Consider the following 15,233-nt stretch of genomic DNA (forward strand, 5'->3'; position numbering starts at 1 on the left):
ACATTCAATTGGCTCTTTATCTGTTGCTTAGAAACCTTGGGTTCAGGAGCAATGTCTTTTCTAATTATGACTTGAACTGGGGACATTCCCATCATAACCAGGATCTGTGACTGCTATGGGTTAGTGTTGGGCAGCAGGAGCCCAGCTGGATCTTTGAAGCCAACGGAGCCAAGAATAAAACCTTTACTTGGAATGAAAGTGGCCTCTCTTGGAGCTGAGTCAGTAAACGCTGTCTGGTTTTCAGAACTGAGAGGTGAGAAATAAAGATGGATTATTGCTTGCTTGTGTTCTTTTCTCCTGCTTTCTCTCTGCATGAGCAGGAAAACCAGGTGAGGCACAAAATGGTAAAAAATAAACCCTTCCTATAATGGCACGCCAGACTGGGCTGGCCTGAGTCAGTCTAGAGAGGACAGAAAAACAAAGAAGTGACTGGACTCTGAATCAATACGTTAAAGAGCCTGCAGGATTACTGTCAAGGATCATGCCTGCCATGGACTCACAGGTCAGATCATCTAATTCCAACCCCAGCACCCCACTTACTAACTGTGTAACTATGGCCAAGTTACTAAAGCCTTCTTCTGAGCCACAGACTCTTTGTTTTAGAGATCTTGATTTCAATAACAATTTGGGCTATTTGTTTTTTCTTTCCCCATGCTTTAAATTCCGGCTCTTACGTTTTAAATTCTCCAATAGTGAATCCATGAAACCCTAGACCCCCACCTTCAACCCCAATGGAGGCAGAACCCCAAGCCCACACATGCGCTCTCTCCTTCTCTCTCTCTCTTTGTATTTCTCTCTCCCCCAAACTCATTGTGTGGCCCCAAGCATTTCAATGTAATTTCCAGGACTTCGAAGTCATAAACATTGTCTCTTTCAAAGTTTCCAGATGGCTATTGCTGCAAGTGTCTTGCAGTCATAATAAGGATCAAAGGCTGCATCTAGCCACAATGGTTATCAATAAGCTGGGATACCATATCACCTCTTCCAATCTTTCTAAAAATTAGCTTAGTATTATTTATGTGTCCATTACTTTTCTTTTATTGGTTATTAGCACTACCTCCTTGTATTAGTTTTTCAATCATTACTATAAGGTTTACAATATACACCTTCAATTTATCATGGTCTGTCTTCATACCATAGTACAGCACTTAATGTATAATATAAGAACCTTACAACAATGTATCACCATTTCCTCATTTCCTTTGTGGTGTTATCACTGTACATTTCACATCTACATAGTGATAAATCTTATTTGTTACAATTTTTGTTTTAAACAATTAACTGTTTTTAAAGAGGTTAAATTTTTTTAATTGCATTTTATTATTTTATGTATCAGTTCCTGTGGCCTTCATTTCTTCATGTAGATCCCAATTCCATCTGGTATTATTTTCCTTTGCTTGAAGAACTTCCTTTAAAATTTACTGAGTGCAGATCTGCTAGTAAGGAATTCTCTTAGCCTTATTTGTCTGAAAAAAGTCTCTATTTCACTTTTATTTTTCAAAGACTGTTTTGCAGTTCTAGAATTCTAGGTTGACAGTTCTTTTCTCTCAGTATATTAAAAATGTCACCCTATATTGTCTTCTGTTGTGACTCTTATCCTTGTTCCTTTTTATGTAATGTATTAGTTTTCTCAAGCTGCTTTTTAAGATCTTCTTTTTATAATTGATTTTCAAAGTAAGTTGATTAGGGGGTGCCTTGGTGTAGTTTTGCTTATGTATAGTCTGCTTGGAAATCATTGGGCATCTTGGATATGTATGTTCATAGTTTTCATCATCATATTTAGGAATTTTTCAGCCATTATCTGTTTAAATATTTTCCTCTCCTCATTGCTTTTTCATGTACTACAAATAAAGGCATGAGGTTGAACAGAAAAAGAAGGAAAGAAAGGAAAAATATGATGCTGATTTTGAGACAGCTATGTGTTCTTCAAGGCTAGATACCAAGAATGAAATGAGAAATTTATACCTGTAGCCCAGTACAGCTCTAAGGAGGAATTTGAAATTTGGACAGATTTTCCTACATTAGGTTCTAAAAAACATCAGTTCTACAAGATGTTTTCCCAAGAGTTCCACAGAAAATAAGTGAGTAAGGCTTCACAGTAGATCTTCCTCTTAGTGAGTCACAATAGCTGTCATCATACCAAAGTCTGTGGAAAGATCTATGTTAAAAACCCATTAGCATCCAGATTTATTAGAACATGTACTTTTTAAATCAGTAGTCCTTCTAACAGCCCTTAGGATACTATATTTGGGAGTCATCAGCAATTAGATAAAAGGAAAAATGGACATGGATATTATTTCCCAGAGATGCAGTGAGGAATGAATGAGATGGGAACATAGAATTCAAAAGGTTTTCCTGCAGTATTGTTCTGTTAAATTGAGAATGAATAAGTGAGAAAGGTATGTTCAATTGGTATACCCTAATAAAGGACAGTGGGCAGCAATGTTTTGTACAGATGCCATGAGAATAATAGTCATATTTATATCAAATAAAGAGGAAAGTGGTACAGAAAGAGGTCCAGTGGTTAAGCAAGAACTCTGAGAGGTGCAGAGATCTAGGGCTAGCATTTCAAGCTTTCTGGCTTCATGTCCAGTTCTCTGCATAGGCTCAGCACTTTTACAGTCCTTCCTAAATCTGGATCAATGAGGGCACTTTACATTCCGTTCAGGAGAGAACCCATCTCTGCTGATGTTTTCATGCTTTACTGCTGGCCAAAGAGCTGAGAGTTACACTGTCCAAAAACCACATATTTGTCTTGAGGTCAATGATATTGACATTTTCTTCCTGATTTGGAGGTGTTTTATCCACAATCTACAGTAAATCTGATTTAGTCTCATTCTCCATATCACTGATAATTCTGACTTTGGCAGGAGCATGTGTCATCCCAGAGAAACGAAGTGAGGAGGAGGAACTCGATCTGAGATACCAGTGTGATATATAATGAAAGACTGAAATTTGGCTCCTGGTTTTTTCACCTAGAATTAGGGTCCCCCCTAAGAAACTTGGAAATAATTTTTTACAGCACATTGGGCCCAATCCCACCCAAACAGATCTGTGTCACCATATTTATTTGGCTTACTAAATAGCCTGTTTCAACCAATTGTGCAAACTTAAGTCACAGAAGCCCGTTTATATGTGATTAAGGAGGGTTGAGAAGGAGGTGGGAGGAAAAAATAACAAGATGTGTTAATGAGAAAAATCCATAGAGCATCTTTCAAAGCAAGGTAAAAATCTAGTTGAGAGATACAGAACTAGCCATTGTCTGTTCCTGCAAGGTGCTTTGGGTATTAGGGGGTCTCCAGCCATAATGCATGGACTCTCCTGTGGACAGAGCCCCAGTGGTGGACAGTGCCTCAAAACGAATTTGCAAAGAAGCACACAGAGAGCTTGAGTCCATGCTCCTCCTCCCACTTGTGGTGAGGTCTGTTTTATTGTTATAGCCCTTCTTCATTCTTCTGGTAACAGAAAACTGCTTTTTCTATTGGGAATCCATGTTTCTATATTCCTTGTAATCCTTGTGGAGCTGTCCTTATAGTTGTGAGTGTGTAACTAAGACCAGCCAATCAGAATACTTCATCTCTCTTTACAATGGTTGGGTTAAGTAAGAATAGGCACATGGCTCAAGAAAGCGTAAGCCTTCCAGATAATTGATATTTGGAGACTGGAAGTGCAGAGAGAGTGGGGATGGGAAAAGTTCTTTTTCTGAATAATAAATTTTAAAGACATGACCTTGGTCATCTCTCTTACCACAGAAAGTCTGTGAGAATTGAACCTACTACATGCAGAGGAAGAAGAGCTGAAAGATGGAGATTGAAGAGACAGAGACAACAAAGAAAACTCGAATAATCTCTTCTGTGTCACTGAATCAAGCTCATTTCAGATATGTAAGCCAATATATTCTCCTTTCAGCTTTAGATTTCTGAGGCTTTTGGCTAAATGAGTGCTAATACAGTACATGTTGAAGTCCTTCATGACCATACTCTCTAGGACCATGTTTTACTAGTGCAAAAAAAACATGACCTAGTTTGCTTGTGATACTCCTCTTGAGTAGGGGATGTGATTTAGACAAAAGTCATCTAAAGATATGAGATGGAGGTAATGTTTACATCATAGTGATCTGAGTCACTCAAAAAAGTTTGTCGTTAAAAGAACATTGAGGAAACAGAGCCAGGAGACACACCAGAGACACAGCAATGACTATTGACCATTTCTCTGCTTAAGGAGGGACCATTGTCCTCCCACTACACTTAAGAGTAGCTTTCATTAAAACTAATAAAGCTTATTTCATTAATTGCATTTTGCTACATAAGTGACAATCATGTCAATATCCTTTTGCTATAGAAGTGAGGCTCACGTAATAGTTTCAAATATTAATCATTGATTTTTTTCCAAGATTATTTCTCATTACCCACACCCTTATAAGTAGAGTAACTGGGCATCGTGTCTGCTCTGTTACAGGGATGAGATGACCCAGTAGAATGCCTAACTCAGTTTTCAGCTTTTGAGTTATAGAAGTCTAGACAGAAGGACGTTGGGGGCAATAGAATAAAGTTGAGTAGTGGGTAAGATTCCTGCGAAGGGGCCTCCACATCATTAGGGAAATGAGATCTTGAAACAGAATAATTTTGAGTTACAAAAAATGCAACAGTTACATTTCTGAAGCACTAGAATTACTGGGTAGACAGATTCATACTCACTATTGAAATGTTAAAAATATTGTTTAAGAGTAAAATTATCGACAAAATATTTTAAATCATTTGTTTAGCATTACATTTGAAATTAGGATCACTAAGTATAAGGTTTTGTGTTCAATAGAACTTTTTTTGTTACAGAGTTAGCACTTAACTCTGTATGGGCTATGGCCTCCGCACACCTGCATCCCATGGATTTGTGCCTGGGGATACTTCCTCTTCAACTTATCAAAGAATCCTCCTCCCTAGGCCAGCAATGCATAAAGGTAACTGTTAAGGAAGGCTAGCCTAAAGAAGGCGGCCCACTCAGCACTCCTGCGGTATGACTGTCAGCACCGAGCCCACCCACGTCCCCTAACAGAGGGTCTGCAGAGCCCGTCTGTGTGGGAGGCAAGGCACCAGGAAGGGCAGGCAGTTCCCTGTGCTCCAAGTTAGCACCGTCTACCGCAAAGGAAAGACGTCTTTGTCTTATTTGGCCATGATGACATGTTTTCCTTTTCTTCATTTCAAGAAGGGAATATTGTTTATTGAACAGAAAGTATGCATCAGGAGACATATTAGCTGCTTTATGTGTGTCATCTCATTTAATGCTCACAACAGTACTATCTGGTAGGTTTTATTAGCCCTACTTTCAAATGAGGAAACAAAGCTCAGAGAAGTTTAGTGACTTACATTAGGACATACAACTGGGGAAAATTGTGAGTTGAAGGAAAATTAGCCTGACTTTGAAGCCTGTGCATTTCAGTGATACCTCACACTTCCCAAATTTGAACCACATAAAAGGGATCAAATTTTGGCTTGATGGCTTAGTGTTAGGGGAAAATTCATTAAACCCTGTCTGAATGATCTGTTTGAACAATGCTAACTCTTGCTACTCTTGGGCCAAGAATCCTCTGCCCCTACATATTCATATAGCTGGCTTTTCTCATTGTCAGGTCTAAGCTAAAATGTTACTTCCTAAGAAAGAGTGGTCTTACTGACCTTACCTAAAGTAGAAGAGTAGCCCCACTCCCCAGACTCTATCACATCATCATTCTTTCTGTTTACCATGCCCTGAGATGATCTTTCTTCAACAGGAAATCCCCCATGTGCCCCTTAGCAGGTCTCTGACTTCCATTCTTGTGTCTCTCCCCTGATATCACAGGAGCCAGAGTGAGCCCTCTAAAATGCAGGTCAGTCATTACACATCTCCACTCAAACTACTCAAAGCCCTCCCACCGCCCTCAGAGTAAAACTCCAAGTCCTCACCTAGTTTGGTCTCTCCCTCTACCTCCCCGACTCACTCTGACCCAGTCACTGCTTCCTGAACAGGCTACAGGATCTCTGCCTTTGCAATTTGTCTGCACAGAATAGATTTGCCCAGATATTCTCACTCCCTGCTTCCCTTAGGTCACTGCCCATTGTACCTGGTTGCTTAAAATAGTGAAGAATGATATAATAAATCTCACTTTTTCATTTAACCAAAGTCACTTTATAGGCATCCTCACAAAACTAATACATCGTTTGATTCTACTGACCTTCAAGGATACAAGCTTCTAAAGGAAAAAGTATAAATCTGTTCATCTTGTTATTTCTAGAAAAAAAGAATAGATTTAATCTACCCTTAGTGGTCAAAGATTTAAATGATCTCATTTGGCATTTATACCATTCTATTTTTCCTTCATTTCTATAAGCTGCTATTTTAAAATTTTTTTATCAGTTCATTTATTTGTTCATTTACTCATTTATTCAGTGATCATTTTTGAGCACCTACAAATATCCAGCAGTGCAAATTCAAAAATGAACATGACCTGGTTCCTGTCCTCAAAGACCACACAAAATCTAGTGACAGATGTTCCTGCAAACCCTTAGTAGGGACACTGTGACATGTGCCACCTCTTGTTTCCATGGGGGAGTTCCCCATTAAGCTATTCCAGAAACACATTTTCAGAATTACAAAAGTAAAAAGAACATTCTGGAATCTCATTTTTAGGGAGCCAATACAATAAAAGACAGACAGTCGCTGATGAAATTTAGTGTTCATACCAAATAGCATGCTCATTTTTATATATTTATGTGTCTCAGTAATAGAGTTTTGACTATAGCTCCATACTTTTCTTAATTCAGTGTTCAATGCCAGACCAACCTGTTGCGTAAGAGGTAACTTTGATGAAATCAAGGGGAAACAGTAGGAGAAGGGCAAGAGCCAAAATTGGTATTTATTTTTTTATGACACTAAGTAACTAAATGATCACTCACAAGTCCTGACTCCTGGTCCTGCCTTCCATTCACCCTAACAATTCCTCTTGGGTTGGAAGAATTAAGAAATAATAAATGAGGGAATGAAGTATGAATCAGAAGAATGACAGCACATAATTTTCTTTTGGTTGTAATTTATTTGTGACCAAACATTTAATGTCAGTGAGTAATGACTGCAAGTAGAATGCATTCAGAAACCCAGTTTGAGTGCATTGATAAATGAATATGTAGAGGAGGCACAGAGTTGTTCTATTGGAGAAGAGAAGGTAGTAACTGTGAGAAATTGTAGATTTTGGAGACCCTGAAATATGGTTTCACTGCCTTGTTATAGGCAATTTACTTTAAAATACTTCCATGTAACTAATAATATATTGTGTGTGGATATATGTTTATGGATGGATGCATTCTGCATGTTGATGTGTGTGAATTAACTTTAATTTATACCTTAGGGACAGCCAGTTAGCACTTGAAGTACTCCAATTAAGAATTCACATTCCAGAGTGACTATACGAGCATTTCAAATATTTATTCTAAATGTCTTCTGATGATACGAGGTATTAATTTAGAAAAGGAATATTGATTTTCCCCTGCTGGTAAAAATAAGTGGTGTTCAAGATCTCTTGTTGACTAGAAATATTTAAAAGCTTCAGTGCCTTTTCATGAACCAGATATAAAAATCTGCCAGGTGCTCAGCCCCTTCAGAGCATTACTTTAGGTCTAGAATTGGTTTGGGACCTGGGTAACATTGACTAATGACTGTTCTTATCATCCTGTCCAATTAGAAAGTAGCTGAATGGGAGTCCATTTCAGAAAAAAAATCATTCAAGCATGGCACATTTGGAGTGCCTGATGTCATAGGGTGTCCCATCATAGGAGGAATGACAGTTTCTGCACCTGCTCAACAGCAGTTAAACAAGCAGTTTAGAAGTTGTCAGGAGACTTACATTCCTGTAACATCCCACTAACAGTGAAGTTGTAAGCAAGGAAAATATATAATAGCTACTGCCTCTAACCACAGGGCTCCACTGAAGACCGCCTCACCGACTTAGATCGGTTCTCATCAGGCTTCCACCAGAGACCACAGTCCTCCTGTAATCTACACTGAATCATAACTCTGGGGCAGAAGCACTACAATGAACAATCCCCCCATTACAAAATGTTTTATAGTTTTGAGAACCACTTAAAACCCACACAGAGGAATAAGTGATGAGCAGAACACCAACCACCTGAGACATCTCTGAGGAACCATCATCCTCCAAAAGAGGCTGGGGCACAATGGAAGTTACACAATCTAGATTAGACATATCTCATTGTCACACAGAAATTAATTGTGGAAAAGCCTTGTGATTGGTACTATAAGAAATGAGTGTACAAAGACCTTTATGGGTCTATTAAAATAAGCACAAACCAACCCGTAGTTATTTAAATAAATAATCGCAGAGAAGCACATTTTTGTCTAAAAGTTTCTATAGAACAAACATCTATTTGTTCTCCCAATTTCCTAGGCTCTGTTAGTGGAGCTTAGTAGGTAAATAAATAAATAAATAAATAAATAAATATATAGAATGGTATTCTGCAGCACCTTAAATCTTCATAAAGTTTATCTGCCTCCGAAATGATATAATTAGAGGAACTAAGGGCAAGCAGAGGGAGAATGAGATTGCTCCCTTAAGGTAATTGCTGTGTGATTATTACTTAGTAGGAAATTGTGAGTTGTATAATTTTCTTATTGTTCATTGCTGCCAGTTCATTTTAATCTGCAGAAGGTTGAACAAACCCCAAAATAAACAGCGAAATCCTAAAATGTGAAATTATCCTAATGGCAGTAAATATCTGAGGTGTTTTGATAATCAGTAAAAAACTTCTGAGGTCTAAAGGTTGGGGTTAGAGCATCATCTCTCTTTTGAGATTTCAGTTAAACTGTGTGTGTAGACACAAAACAAACATCTTAAATAAAAGCACTGTTGCACACACAAAGAGCACAATTCGTGGTTAGCCTGTTGGTACAGTCAGTATAGAATGGCAAATTGAAGAATTCCATTTGAGGAATTGAATCATCCGGTTTACCTACAATGTTCAAATCAAACTACATAAACACTAAATCTTTACTGTAAAACAGTGTATTAGCCAGGGTTCTCCGTAGAAATAGAACCACTAGGATGTATATATAAATACATACAGGGGGAGATTTCTAAAATTAGGAATTGGCTTACACACTTGTGAAGGCCAAGAAGTGCCACAATCTGCCATCTACAGGCAGGAGAACCAGGAAAGCTAGTGATATGAATCAATGTGAGTCTGAATGCCTGAAATCCAGGAGCACCAACGTCCACGGGTGGGAGAAGGATGTCTCAGCTCAAGCAAAGAGCAAATTTGCCCTTCCTCTGCTTTTTTGTTCTAGTCAGTCCCTCAATGAATTGGACGATGCCTACCCACTTTTAAGAGGGTGATCTTCTTTATTCAGTGTATTGATTCAAATGCTGATTTTTCCAGAAATACTCTCACAGACACACGCAGAAATAATTTTTTTTACCAGCTATCTGGGTATCCTTCAGCCCAGTCAAGTTGACACATAAAATTAGCCCTCACAAGCAGTATAAAGCATAGAATCAGTGTAATTGCCCAGACAATTTAAATTTGAAGCAGAAACATACACATATTTTAGCATAAAATAATCAGAGGTCCAGTGTCTAAATATTCTGGATAAATAAAACTAATTCTCTCATGGGCAATCAGATTAGAGCTTTTGTAATTACTCTGGTACAGTGACCCATGTAGACATTCAAACGGCCATGTCTCCATTCACATGTAGAAAGAGTTCCTTAATTCTATTATGTTTCAGATCTGGAACAATTGCTTTCAATCTTAAAAATTCCATTTGGGTAGTTTCAGGATTTAAGACTTTCCCCTCTGTCCATGTTAACTTTACTTCTAAATAAATTAAATCTCATGATTAAAGGTGAGCAATGAGGAGAATTTACTGGACCTTTCTGTTATGTTCATTTGGGTTGTAGTTAATGTTGTGTACAGGAATAGGGTCATATTGGAAGTAGATTTCGTGTTTTATGCTGGCTTTCAAATGGATACTGATAAATAACAATGTAGCAAATATCAAGTGTCTTAACTGCACAGCATCTCTCAATCCATTCCACTCATTTCAGGTAAAAGCAATCCCTTGTTCTTTGAGCTGTACCAGCAGACCTACCATGCTTCTGCATTGCTTGACTTCTGATCCAGCTTCTTGTTCCAAGGGAAATACTGGGACATACGCTGATCCAATCAGAGCCCATACTTGGGATTTCTGGGATTCAGAGATAGTGGTAACTGCTGGTGGCAGAGCTTAAAAACATGAAACTCAGAAGCTGTTAGTGGCCATGTCATTTGCTGTTTAGGAAAGATCCATTGACAGTAGAGAAAGTGGAGTTAACCCAATGGCAGGAGGAAAAGGAGAGAGAATCCTGCTAGTAACTGAGAGTTCTATTTCTTCTCTCACTACAGTTTTGTGCTGGACCATTCCTTTGATTGTTTGAGACAATAAATTTTCACTTTAGTCCAACCTTGACTTGGGCTTGCCAATTTGCAACTAAGCTAATACAAATTGACACGTAATGTCTGATTAGTTTATCAATACCAGCATAAACCAATCAAGGATAACACATTTATTACAACATGGAAGGAAATCTCCTAAATTACATTTCAGTCTACTCTAAAGCTGACATATAAACAAGATGAATCATACTATATACTTCTCTTCCCTGCAAAAAAACTGGCTGTTTAGCACTCCACATCTGATTGAGTTAACCTAAGTCCAAATACATAAATGGAATTTTCAAAATGCTGTAAATTTAGATTTAATTCCATATAGGTTTAAATGTGTATAGGGTTAAAATTTTTAATGCCAATCTTGTCTCCACCTCAGAGCATTTTCACAAGCTGTTTCCTCTCTCTTGAAAACTCTTACTTTCATGGCTTATTCTTCCTCATTAAAGTCTTAATAAAATATTGCTATCTCTGAGATTTCTACACAAACTAGATTATTTCCACCTGTAGTCACTTCTATTAATACTGTTTTGTTTTCACAATAGTCCTTCCTGAAATTCTTATCTGCTTCTGATTTCTTTCACTTCTACTTTAACTGAAATACACACTCCATAAGTAAAGACACAAACCTGCCTTGTTTACCAAGCACCCAAAACAGTGTTGAAGAAGGAAGGGAAAAAGGAAAGAAGGACAGTCAGAATGCTTTCTTCTTTCGTAGCCTGTTGACAGCAGAGTACCACAAAGGTAAACTCAGTTAATGAGTTTTTGTATATTTTATTTTGTTTAAATACAAATTATTCTAATGTTTGGAAGCATAATGAGAGTATTAGCCAGGATTACCAGCTGGTTACTTGCAAAGCCCCTGAGGGACAGTACTTCTTAGGCCACCACATTTTTGGATCTTAAAACTCCAAAAGTTGCATTTTCTTATTATCCAAATATGATCCAATTTGCAGATGTAGCCAAACACTAAGTTAATCACACAAGGCAAGTCTAGCAGCCAGAATGCCATTGGGTTGCTTTATAATAGATGAGCATCCCATGTTCCCATCCTTCCCCTACTCCATAGCTAACTGACTTCCTACCAGCATAATGGTCTCAAGCAAGCCAACTGATTAATCAAACCATTTCTCAATAAGCACAAAATCCAAAGGAGAGTAACATCTTGGGTTTAGGAAGCTGCTGAGACCTCAGCAAATGCAATGTATCAAAGTTATATGTAACTGAGAATAGTTTGCCAGAGATATGCTAACTTAGGTCCACCTGATCCAGTATCTTCCTTTCCCAGGCAATATTGATTATATACTTTTAAATTCTTTTCTCTATGTAAGGCAATTTCTCTTATGTTAATACATTTTTTTCCCTTTATATGTATTCACATTATATCCCTGTTCACCATAGGATCTGTCCTTAAGAGATTAATTAACTTAACTAATTCCTATGGTACAGGGTGCCCCGTGACTTCAGCTTACACAAATGAATTTTAATATAAGCCTTAAAAAATGCCTAATAAACTACTTATGATCTTAGATATAGTGGGACATAAACAAAAAGACTGTAATGCCAAAACTCTAACACTGGAAAGATTTGTACCTTTATAGGCAACATTCCAATTATTGAGGAGAGGATAATAATAGAGATTTAAAACTTAGAAATCATTGAGTCAAGTTCTCAGTTGTGTGTGTGTGTTGGCAAAATTCTTTCCTCAAAAGGATATTTATATGGAAATGTAATGTGTAAAACAAATAAAAAATGGCTTGGAAGTGCAAATGTAGAGTAAGGACCTGCAAAAATTTGCCCTTTCATAAAAGCAACAAAATAACTTGCAAAAATTGTCAGAATCTACATTTATAGGACATTGGAAATTAACCAGAGGCTCGCAGCAACTCAGAAAACACTTATACAAGAAAGAAAACTGATTCCTGATTTTTTAAAAATGAAAAACAAAAATCAGTGAACTTTGGAGTATTTTCAGTTCGTCTAGTTGCATCCCCAGCTCCCTTGCCTAGCTGTGGAAAATACCGATGAGCATTCCTGATACTAAAGGGAGTAGAATAAAGCTAGAGGCTCTTCCAAAGTCTCATTCCCAAAGAATTATCATTATTTTACCTGTCAGGTGGTTCCCTGGAAGATCCCACACTAAAGTCTTTCTGTATTTGACCTGACTCAGAGCTTACCCAGTGCTAAAAGCCTCAGCCTAGGGGACATTTACATGCAAGTTTTTTTTAACATTGAAGCTGCGTTAGGTAACAGGTAAGATTTGGGGCAAACAATGGATCAGTCAAAAGATTTAAAAGGAAAAGCTGAATAGTGAGAAGGCTTTAGGGATTTGTAAAGCTCTAATAGTCTAGGGAATCTAGAGGACCACACAGATGCCTAGAGCTGTGCACATACTCAAGGAAGACCTGGAAGGACCTAAACTCTCATCTGGATTGACGTTGAGACTCTTTGAAAGCAGGAGCCAAAAGGCTAAGGCAGCATGTAAACCATCTGGCTAAGTATGGAAGGCATGCCCCAAGACATACACAAAACTCCTCAGTGAAGACTAGATTTCTTAGTTTAACTCACGTAACGTAATCTCTGTTCAGTTATTAGTGGAACACTAGCTGAGTACAGACTTCAATGGCCACACATGACTGAGAATGGAGACTACAAAATCAGCTCAGAAACTTACTAAACAAGCAACCAGTAGTACAAGAAGCAACAAAACAACAAGAAAACCCTGGAGAGGAGGGAATTTCCAAAGTTATCACATTATACGATCTTAAGTGTACAGATTTCAAAAGAATTTGCAAGCCATGCAAAGAAACCAGAAAATAGGGTCCATAAACATGCAAAAGAAATCAAATAATAGATACTATCTTTGAATAAGCATAGATATTGGACTTGTTAGTCAAAGACCTTAAATCAGCCTTTTAAATATTGTTCAAAGAGCTAAAGGAAACCATGCCAAAAGAACTAAAGGGAAGTATGAAATGACATACCAGTAAGTAGATCATATGAATAAAGAGATATAAATCATAGAAAGGAGTAAAACAGAAGTGTGTGGATATATGTTTATGGATGGATGCATTCTGCATGTTGATGTGTGTGAATTAACTTTAATTTATACCTTAGGGACAGCCAGTTGGTCTTTTGAGTTGAAAAATACAAAATACTGAAATTGTTGATGGGCAGTCTGTACCAAGGAGGTCTAACCTGTGCACTGGGCATGACATAAACCTGGAGCAGCTGCAGTCTAGTTCTTGACTCTAATGGAGAAAGAATTCACAAGCAAGTCAAGCAGGTCGAGCAGATGCAAGCAAAGGTAATTTATTAAAGCAAAAGTACACACTGAAGGAGGGAGTATGGCATGTTCACGAGGTGAGCAGCCCTGGGATGTCCCTTCTTGAATTCTTATCTTACTGTTGGCAAAGGTTCGATGGAATATTCATCAAGATAGGTGGGTTTTCTCAGAATGGGGAGGCTTAGGGACTACACCCTCTTTTTGTCCTGATATGGTCAGCTTGGGAACTGTCATGGCACCAAGGGGTATGATATTTAATATGTTAATGAGAATAACATGAACGTTCGGTTAACTGTAGGTTACCTCAGTTCTCCATTTAGAATCTAGCTGATTTGCTTTTGTTTAACCTGTTTTTCCATCAACTAATGCCCTAGAATCTACCTGGTATGTTTTTGCTAAACTTGTTTTTGGCTGTCTGGCCACCCAAACTGTCCTCAAGCTACTAATAGTTTGTGATTTCTTGATTCATCCAGGGTCTGACTCTCTTCTTGAACTACATACCTATGTCAAAAAGAAAAATTCACTGAAGGGGCTCAACAGTAATTTAAGCAGACAGAAGATAAAAAGAGATCTCAAATATGGGTCAGTCAAGATTTTCCAACTGAGTAACAGAAAAGGAAGGAAAACTAGTAAAAGGAAAAAAAGGATGAAAAAGAAATCCCCAGAGACTTGTGGAGCACAATCAAATATTCTAATACATGCATAAATGAGAGAGAAAGAAGGAAGAATACTTGAAAAAGAGACCAAAATCTTCCCAAATTTGATAAAAAGCATTAATCTACATATGTAGGAAGCTTCATGAATGACAAGTAGAGTAAAATTAAAGAGATTCCACCTAGACACCTTACAGGCAAACAGTTGAAAGTCAAAGACAGAATCTTGAAAGCTGCAAGAGAGAAGTGACTCATCATGTACAAGAAATCTGCATCAGAAACCATGGAGGCCAGAGGTGGTGGGATGACATATTCAACATGCTGAAAGAAGAACTGGTCAAAGAAAAATTCTGTATCTGCCAAAACCATCCTTCCAAAATGAAAGAGAAATTAAGACCTCCTAGATAAATAAAAACTGAGCATGTTTGCTCCTAGCAAACCTGGCCTACCTGCCCCCTGCTAACTCCTGTATTCTTTTTCCCTAATATTATCATTCTGAAAGAATAAAATAAATATCATTAACTGGGAAATTAATAATAGCAGCTTTTTCCTGTCTTTAATGAATTTGGTCTCTAGAACACTAAGCAGGTGTCAGAAGCAGCAAATTAGAGTTATATACAGCAACAGAGAGAGATCTTTAAAGCATAGGATTGATTTAAATGTAAAAAGTATAATATAATTTATGTAAATTTATGCACAAGCATGCATTAATACATTGTATGTATATTTATGAACATACATAACACTATTTTATAAATTTTCAATGAGATATATATCTTGAACAGTTTTGGAGTAGATGTGGGGGTGGGTGGAGCATGGGAGTAA

The 15,233-nt window shown here is 37.6% G+C and overlaps 1 long non-coding RNA gene across 1 annotated transcript in view; it reads left to right on the forward strand.

Annotated features, from left to right (window-relative positions):
- LOC118973977 (uncharacterized) overlaps positions 1 to 14,904 on the forward strand; it is a 247,785-nt gene extending 232,881 nt beyond the window's left edge. The window contains exons 3-4 of the long non-coding RNA XR_005063543.2: positions 3,753 to 3,884; positions 14,229 to 14,904. This is a non-coding gene — a long non-coding RNA (uncharacterized lncRNA). The remainder of the gene's footprint in view (positions 1 to 3,752; positions 3,885 to 14,228) is intronic.
- The last annotated feature ends 329 nt before the right edge of the window (positions 14,905 to 15,233 follow it).

Source organism: Manis javanica, chromosome 11 (assembly GCF_040802235.1).
Source record: "Manis javanica isolate MJ-LG chromosome 11, MJ_LKY, whole genome shotgun sequence".
Taxonomy (NCBI): domain Eukaryota; kingdom Metazoa; phylum Chordata; class Mammalia; order Pholidota; family Manidae; genus Manis; species Manis javanica.